An 8,518-nucleotide genomic window follows, 5' to 3' on the forward strand; every position below is an offset into this window, starting at 1 on the left:
ACTGTAGAGAAGAAATATACATAGAATCTTATATACAGTGGATTGGAGCTGATAAAACAGACAGTGGGGCACAAGGAGGTTGCTTTATTGTTATGGCTGACAGGATGTGTGTGTGTGCGTGTGTGTGTGTGTGTGCGTGTGTATGTTTATTTATTTATTTGTTTGAGATATTCCTAAGACGAATGTCAGTGACGTCTTACTCGACCAAACAAACAACTGCGATTATATAGCAGTTTACTGTAGTTCTACACTGCCACCACTAGGGGACGTGGAGAGCTGCAGTGTTCAAAACCAATGAGATTCAATGAGACATGATTAACCACTGTCTATTGCTGGCGTGTGCTGTCTGCTCCTGCTGTCTGTCTGTTGGTCTGTCTGTTTGCCTACTGCTGTCTGCTTGCTTCAGCATCCATTACAACTGTTTTCACATCACAATTTATTAAGTCAATCTATAGTGAGATTCTGTTATATATTCTGTATTAAATAGAAATACACATGGCAAACATGCCTTTAACCTCACTCCCTCTTTCTGACACACATTCAGCCTTTACAAAGGCACTAACAGTTGCAGTGTGTGTGTGTGTGTGTGTGTGTGTGTGTGTGTGTGTTAGGACCTTCTCTCTGCGTCACAGTCGAGTTATGAGCTAGCCGGGGGAGAAGGAGTGCTTTTTCTGGAGCCCTGCAAAAAGTCTTTCCGCAGAGTGTGATGTAAGTTATTTATCTCCCCCCCTAAACAAACTAGTGGGTGTTAACATAGAAGAGAGAGAGAGAGAGAGAGAACTCCTAGACATAGTGAGAGCAAAGGAGAGAAGGGCTCAGACAACAGAAGAGAGTCGGGAAGAGAAGGGGGGGGGGTAAGAGAGAGGAGTCCTAGAGATAGAAAATAAGCGAGAGTAAGAGTGAGAGAGGTGTCACTGAGAGGGAGAGAGAGAGAGAGAGAGAGAGTGCGTAAGTTGTCATTGCACATACGCACATAGGCTATCACTTATCAAAAGCAAACCATTTTTTCCATGTTCTCTCATCTGTTTACACCTATCTTGTTTCTTGCTATCCATCTTTCTGCCATAACTTGTCTCTCATTTGCTCTTTTATCTCCTCTCTCACTTCTTCTATTATACCCTTTCTCTCTCTCTCTCTCTCTCTCTCTCTCTCTCTCTCTCTCTCTCTCTCTACCTGTCCATCCCTGTCTCTTCCTCCCCTCTATCTATCCCACTCTCCATCTGTAACCTTCACTCCCTCTCTCATTCTTCTTTTGTGCATTGGTCTTTTCCACTGCTCCCAATCTGTTCCTCCAACATCTACTCTTTCTTTCTTTCTTTCTTTCTTTCTTTCTTTCTTTCTTTATCGTCCCTTTCCTTTTTATGCATCTAATTTTTCTACCCTGCATCTATCTATCTATCTATCTATCTATCTATCTATCTATCTATCTATCTATCTATCTATCTATCTATCTATCTATCTATCTATCTATCTGTCTATCTATCTGTCTATCTATCTATCTATCTATCTATCTGTACTTTTCCACTTTCTGCTCCCCTTTCTTGCACTTTAAATCTACCTCATCCCTATCTATCTATCTCTCTCTGTCTGTTTCTTTCTGCTTCTCTCTCTCTTTCTCTCTCACTCTCTCACTTACTAGCTCTGTCTACTCTCTACTTCCCCTCTATTCCCCACTCCACCCCTCTCTCTCTCTCTCTCTCTCTCTGGCTGCGGGTGTCAGTGTTGCGTTTGCATCTGCGTCATCTGTGAGCTGTGTCTGAGTGACTGGACTAGGTTAAAAATAAAGAGCAGGGAAAAGTGTGTGTGTGTGTGTGTGTGTGTGAGAGAGAGAGAGAGAGAGAGAGAGAGAGAGAGAGAGAGAGAAAGATACTGGGAAAGTGAGAGAGGCATAAAGAGGTAAAGAATGAGGGACATAGTAAGAAGGAAAGAGAATGAGAGGTGTGTGTGTGTGTGTCTTATAGGTTATGAGACGACTCCCTCACAGAGACCAATAATGCATTGTGTTTCATTTTGCACTGGTGTTATTGCCTGTAGCTCATCACTTCAGCTCTTCTGATCCCACTGGGCTCAGGGCTCTAGGCTCCTGGCCGAGAGCTAAAGCAATGTGCACATTTTTGCTGTGGAGGACACATTTCTGAAGATTAAGTTCTGCAATACTGAGCCCACTGTGGTTTTATTGACCCACTTGCATATCTTATGACAGCAGATCAAGTTTGAAAAGCTCAGTGTGTGCCAACAAGGCACAAATTCAGAAAAGCGAATGCCCCAAAAGGTATGTAATTGAGTCTTGCATAATATATATATGTATGTACATAAGTACATAAATTAGTGTAAATCTTGGCAGACAGATATAAAAGGATACTTCATCTAAAACAACTTTTGTTGATCGGCCAAAGCAAGTTTAACATATACTGGAAGTCTTGTGTCAACCCAGGATGGGGAAATGGAACATAGGACTGGGAAGAGGGTGGGATCATAGGCTGAAATACCTACAAAGTTCCGCTCTGGAATGGACTCTCTATAAAGAAGATACCAGTGCTTCGACTTAATCTCTGACGACACACCCTGGTCACTTTAGGATTTTATGATACAGTCAATATGTTACATATTGCTACTTCAAAATAAATCCCAGTGTAGTGTGAAGACAAAAGACATGTACATGTGTTTCAGAGCTGGGGGTGTGGGTAGTTCGAAAATATATTGAGTTACACAATGAGCTTATGTGCCTTGTGCACTTTAAGCAAGTGTGATATCACTCGTACATAGACAGCGATGCCCCTTCCTGAATACTAATACACAAATATACAACATTCTGACAAATACAAACAGCACAAAGTGTTTCTCTCTCCATGGCACGTACGTTCAGTGCCACTGGCATGAAACTGCTGGAATAAAGCGGTAAGCTCTGCAGTCAGACCTTTCTAAATGCAGGAGGCAAAACCTTTCTTTTGATGTCATCATCCAGCCTAGTTAGACCATTTAATGTGTGTGATCTGTAGGCTACTAAGGTGGAATCTTTAGATGAACCGTCCTGCCTCAGATCACACCGCAGTGGGCTCAGTATTGCAGAGATTAATCTTAAGGAATATGTCTTCCATGGCAAAAGTGAACATTGCCTTAGCTCTATTATGACCACTCTTCTTTCTGAAATGCAGGCAATAATATCTCTGCAGAGACCCACAAGCCATTTCTCTCCGACAGGTTCGGGCTGGTGGGCAGACATTTATGTTTTGCTTAGCGAGTGTTAAGCTAATCAAATTTTCTCTGTGATCAGTGGATTACTGTCTCGCATAAAGCACTCGACCAGTTCAGCAGCAGAAACATACATTTTAAGCCAAATTTCTATTCATGTCTTTTTATCTTCCCCCTCTACAACGAACGTGCAGAAAACTGTGGCTAACCGGAAGATATAAACGATATATTGATCACGTCTTCCAATTCACTCTGAGCGTAGGCTGTCTTGAGAGATTTTATTGTATTGGGACAGCCTCATATGACGCAGCAACCAAGAAATGCTGTCGAAATCAGCTGCAGCCTTGGCTTTGAGGTGTGGTCAATGTCAGTGATAGTAATTTTTGCTATACTGATATAGTTGTCTTTCCAGTGGCACAAAAATATACATAATTAAATAAAAACAGCAAAATGTTTTCATTTAATGTTTACGTACCATTTTGCCAATCATACTCCATAAGAATATAACAGAAAAGGTGTAACTGAAGGTCATTTATATCTTGCTAACCTGCTTTTTTGAGGGCGATGGGCAGGGGGCGTTGTAGTGAGGTGAAAAGTGGGACCAGGGCCCCAAGTGGAGGGAGGGCCCTTGAGGAGTCTGGAATTTTATTTAATTTTATTTTAAATATTAATATAATTTAAAAAATCACAATAAATGTTGCTAACTAATGTAAATGTAGTGTTTTGGGTAAAAAAATCATTTTTTTACCCAAAACACCCCTCACCCCTTGCGCAAAATGGTTAAGTCCGCCTCCAACAGACTTTTGTACGTATATTCAGTTAATTTTTACAGCACTGTCCAGCTCAGAAGCATTATTAAATATATAATTTATCATAGACCATCATTCATTCATTTTCTGTAACCGCTTATCTAGTTCAGGGTCATGTTGGGTCCGGAGCCTACCCGGAATTTCACAGGGCAACATGCATTCACACCTGTGGATACTTTTGAGTAGCACATTCACCTACCAAAATGTGTTTTTTTGGGGGTTTTGGAGGATACCAGAGCACCGTTGGAGGATACCAGAGCACCTGGGGGAAACCCATGCGGACACAGGGAGAACACGCCAAACTCCTCACAGACAGTCACCCAGATTGGGGCTTGGTCCCACAACCCCAGGACCCTGGAGCTGTGTGAGAGTGACACTACCTAATATTGTGTCACTGAAAATAATTCAAGTAATGAAACTCTCCTTTTAGCTTCAATGTGAATAGGTGGTCACATGACCGCATTTGCATTTGTGACATCACAAAAACAACTTACTGAAAACATAGTGCAGCTTAAGTTTTCTTTTAATCAAAATTGTAATTATCTACATAGAGGGGACAAGCATGATGTACCCACCAGACTGGGTAAACCTGGAAAACACACACACACACACACACACACACACTTACTTTGCACTCAGGTCTCTTACCCACACACTGATTATACACCAGCTCAAAAACTCATTTTTCATGAATGCAGCACAGTGGAAGGTGACAAGTTATTAAAGGGAAGCATGGAGTGAAAATGTATCAGCAGATCAGAGAATGAACAAGTGGGAAATGGGAAAGAGAGATAGAAAGACAAATAAACTGGAAAGGTGGGAACAGAACAGAATGATCAGCTGAGAATGTGTTAATGTGAGAGAAGAGAAACAAGCAGGGAGGGTTTAAGGGAGCGATAAAGGGAGAGAGATTGAGAGAAAAAAGGGAGGAAACAAAAGCAGAATAAGGAGAGAACAGAGGGAGGGAAAGAGGGAGAAAAGAAAAATCGACACAGAAAGAGGCTGGTTATATGGAACCCTCTGGGAGGAGACAGATAGTGCAGGAGGAGTCTGACGTCAGAAAAGAGAGCAAGTATGTTTAATCACAGCATGGTGGAGGAGGAATGCAGGGATGAAGGGATCAGGAGATAGATGAGAGAAAATGAATGGGCAAGAACAAACCATAGACATGGGTCAGCATTAAACAAGAACTGTGAGTCCATTGTAAATCTACAGAATAAAGGAAGCAGCTGTTACCATTCTGTGAGAAAATGCTGACATAATTGTGATTTTTAACAACTGTAGTGTCCTATATTTAGTGCTGCGCAAATATCAGAGACCACACTCTGTTTTTTGTATTTTTGAAAATACAAATTATTCGTTTAATTCTTTTGTTTATACATTTGGATTCAAACTGGAGGAGAAGACTCAATATCCTCAGCACTCTTTACTGATTTAGAAATATATCAGTGGTTTCCAGAATTGCAGGAATGCTTATACACAGCTCTAAAACTCAGTCTTACAAAAATGTTGTACGCCAGAAGATTGTTGTACATTCTGCTTCACACATTCAATGATGTTGGGCCCTGGGCCATTGGCGATCAGTCCGTCATTCAAAGCAGGGCCAATTCTTAACCCTACTTATAAAACTTATATGTATGTAGACTTAATGGCAGCAGAAAACTTTTAAGCACCTTTGTAATAAAAAATAATCTTAATTAAATTAAAGTTAGGGCGGCACGGTGGTGCAGCAGGTAGGTGTCGCAGTCACACAGCTCCAGGGACCTGTAGGTTGTGGGTTCGATTCCCGTCCGGGTGACTGTCTGTGAGGAGTTGGTGTGTTCTCTCTGTGTCCGCATGGATTTCTTCCGGGTGCTCCGGTTTCCTCCCACAGTCCAAAAACACACATTGGTATGTGGATTGGTGACTCAAAAGTGTGTGAATGTGTGTGTGTGTGTTGCCCTGTGAAGGACTGACGCACCCCACCCCCCCCCCCCCCACACACACACACACATTTTTAAAACAACAACCTTGTACTTATTTATCCAATGTATTATTTATCCAATCCATAATATTCATTCTACATCACTTTCTACAGTTTTATCCATCAACATACATTCAGCATTCAGTCAGTCTTCAAAAATGTATCTACATATCCAATGACATTCATTCAAACTTCATTCTTATGGGGCCTCTACAGGGAACAGACTCAGGAACCTAAACAGCTGCTTGTTCTGTTTATTGTTAGACTAGACTAGACTAGACTTTGACTTTATTGATCCCATATCGGGGAAATTCACTTGTTACAGCAGCACACAATCTTAAGCATTGCACAAGAAGTGGGAAAAAACAGTAAGACAATAAAAACAATGGAGAAAAGACTTAAAAACTTACATACTCACAAACATATAAACCCATCCAACCATACAGAGTTGCTTGCACATGAGAAGTTATTGCACATGATTATTCACATTGTTGGGAAAAGGGCAGAGGTAGTAATACTGGTAGTGCAAAGACAGATAGTGCAAAAAATATATATACAAAATAATAGTGTATATTACATATTGTGAGTATTGTATAATCTAACAGCAGTAGGTATGAATGACCTTCGGTATCTCTCCTTCCTACACTGTGGGTGTAACAGTCGTCTGCTAAAGGAGCTGCTCAAGGCCCCCACTGTCGCATATAGGGGGTGAGAGGGGTTATCAACAATTGATATCAGTTTTGCTAACATTCTCCTCTCCCCCACCTCCTCTATGGAGTCCAGAGGACAGTCTAAGACTGAGCCAGCCCTTCTGACCTTCCTATCCCTATCAGAGCTTCAACAGCCCCAACAGACCACAGCGTAGAAAATCACTGAAGCCAACGCAGTGTCGTAAAAAGTCCTTAGCAGCGTCCTGCACACCCCAAAGGACCTCAGCAAGTGAACACGACTTTGGCCCTTCTTGTACAAGGCATCTGTGTTTATTGACCAGTCCAGTTTATTGCTAAAGTGAACGCCCAGGTATTTATACTCCTTCACAATCTCAATGTCCACACCCTGGATGTGCACTGGTGCAAACTGGGTAGCCATCTTTCTGAAATCAATCACCACCTCCTTTGTCTTGCTGGCATAGATTCAGCCCTTGATCTAGGAATAACAGCATCTATTTAAATTAATGTAGTTTCATAATATTTCATCTTCCTTATACAATAGGTTAACACAAAGTCACTTGCCAAACTGAAAATATGTCATTTCTCATGCTGTTTGACATGTTTCTATATACAGAAATGGCCAATCTATGTAAGTCTGAATTTTGCCATTTCTTCTCTGTATTTGTCAAACCATGTCATCAAGAACTAAAGAAGAAAAAGCAGACCAAAATATGTCTTAGTGTAAATTTGGGATCTAAAATTGTGTTAAGTGACATTTCCACAGACGTATAGCGGTAATCCTTATACAGGTATCTATTCTTATAAAGGTACCTTTAAAACCAGACAACATTAAAGGTACATTAATGAAATTATTTGTTTTAGCCCAGTACACCAAGGCAAGCTATATAATATTAGTGCAATTTTTCAGATAAGGGGATTATTAATGGAAGCGGATGTGTACTAATGGAAATGAATATTGAGCTACATGACCACTGATGACGCACTGCATGTATTGTATGAAATGCATCTCTCTAAATAGTCCTTAGAGCTAAGGATGAAAGGAGTCCTATAAAGAAAAATTTGTGTAACAGAAGGATGGCATAAGCTTAGATTTATTATAAATCTACATTATAAATCTAATGTTATTAAACCCATAACCTGGAAATATAATGTTCACTGCATTTCATCTGAAACTAACCTGAAAATATCATGCTGAAAATAATACAAGATATTGTGGCTCTCATAAATATGACGTTTTAGGACAAAGGTACTTGTCTAAATATTACTGAGCACTTCATTTTAGCATTTGCTAAGTTTAGTGGGTGACCACAAGGATGATCCTCAGCAATGTCAGAGGTATTTGAGACCAGGAGTCAACAAAACGTAATCTTTCAAAAAGGCTAGGATGTCCCTTTCTCTCCCCATCATGTTGCAAACAATTGATATGTCTGTATGTTGTAAAATAATTACCCGTTAGCATTCTCCTCCAAACCTGGGGAGCTCCAAAAAAAAAGCACATGCTAGCATTTAGCCTCTTAGCTTAGTAACTTTTGTGTTGAGGAGGAATAGCTAGCAAAACATGGAGAGGATGGGTTGTGATTAGGACAATAATCCTGAGCAAACCTCTAAATGCACACAAATATGATTCACTGACCAGTGAATCAAGCCTTTTCAGAGGTCTTCCAGGGGCTCTACTGAAAGCCTGATCTGCAGAGGAGAGTCCACGAGTAAGGGCCAAGAAAAATCTGAAGGGACTTTGTGCGGAGGAAAACTCATACACGTGTTCTCCCACCTCATGCCGAACTGTAAGAGAAGACTCAGTGCTGTAATCTTGGCAAAATAAGAGTGCACAAAGCGCAGTGGTCCAACAATTATGACAAATTTTACAAGTTCTTTACTCCATT

Source organism: Hoplias malabaricus, chromosome 8 (assembly GCF_029633855.1).
Source record: "Hoplias malabaricus isolate fHopMal1 chromosome 8, fHopMal1.hap1, whole genome shotgun sequence".
Taxonomy (NCBI): Eukaryota; Metazoa; Chordata; class Actinopteri; order Characiformes; family Erythrinidae; genus Hoplias; species Hoplias malabaricus.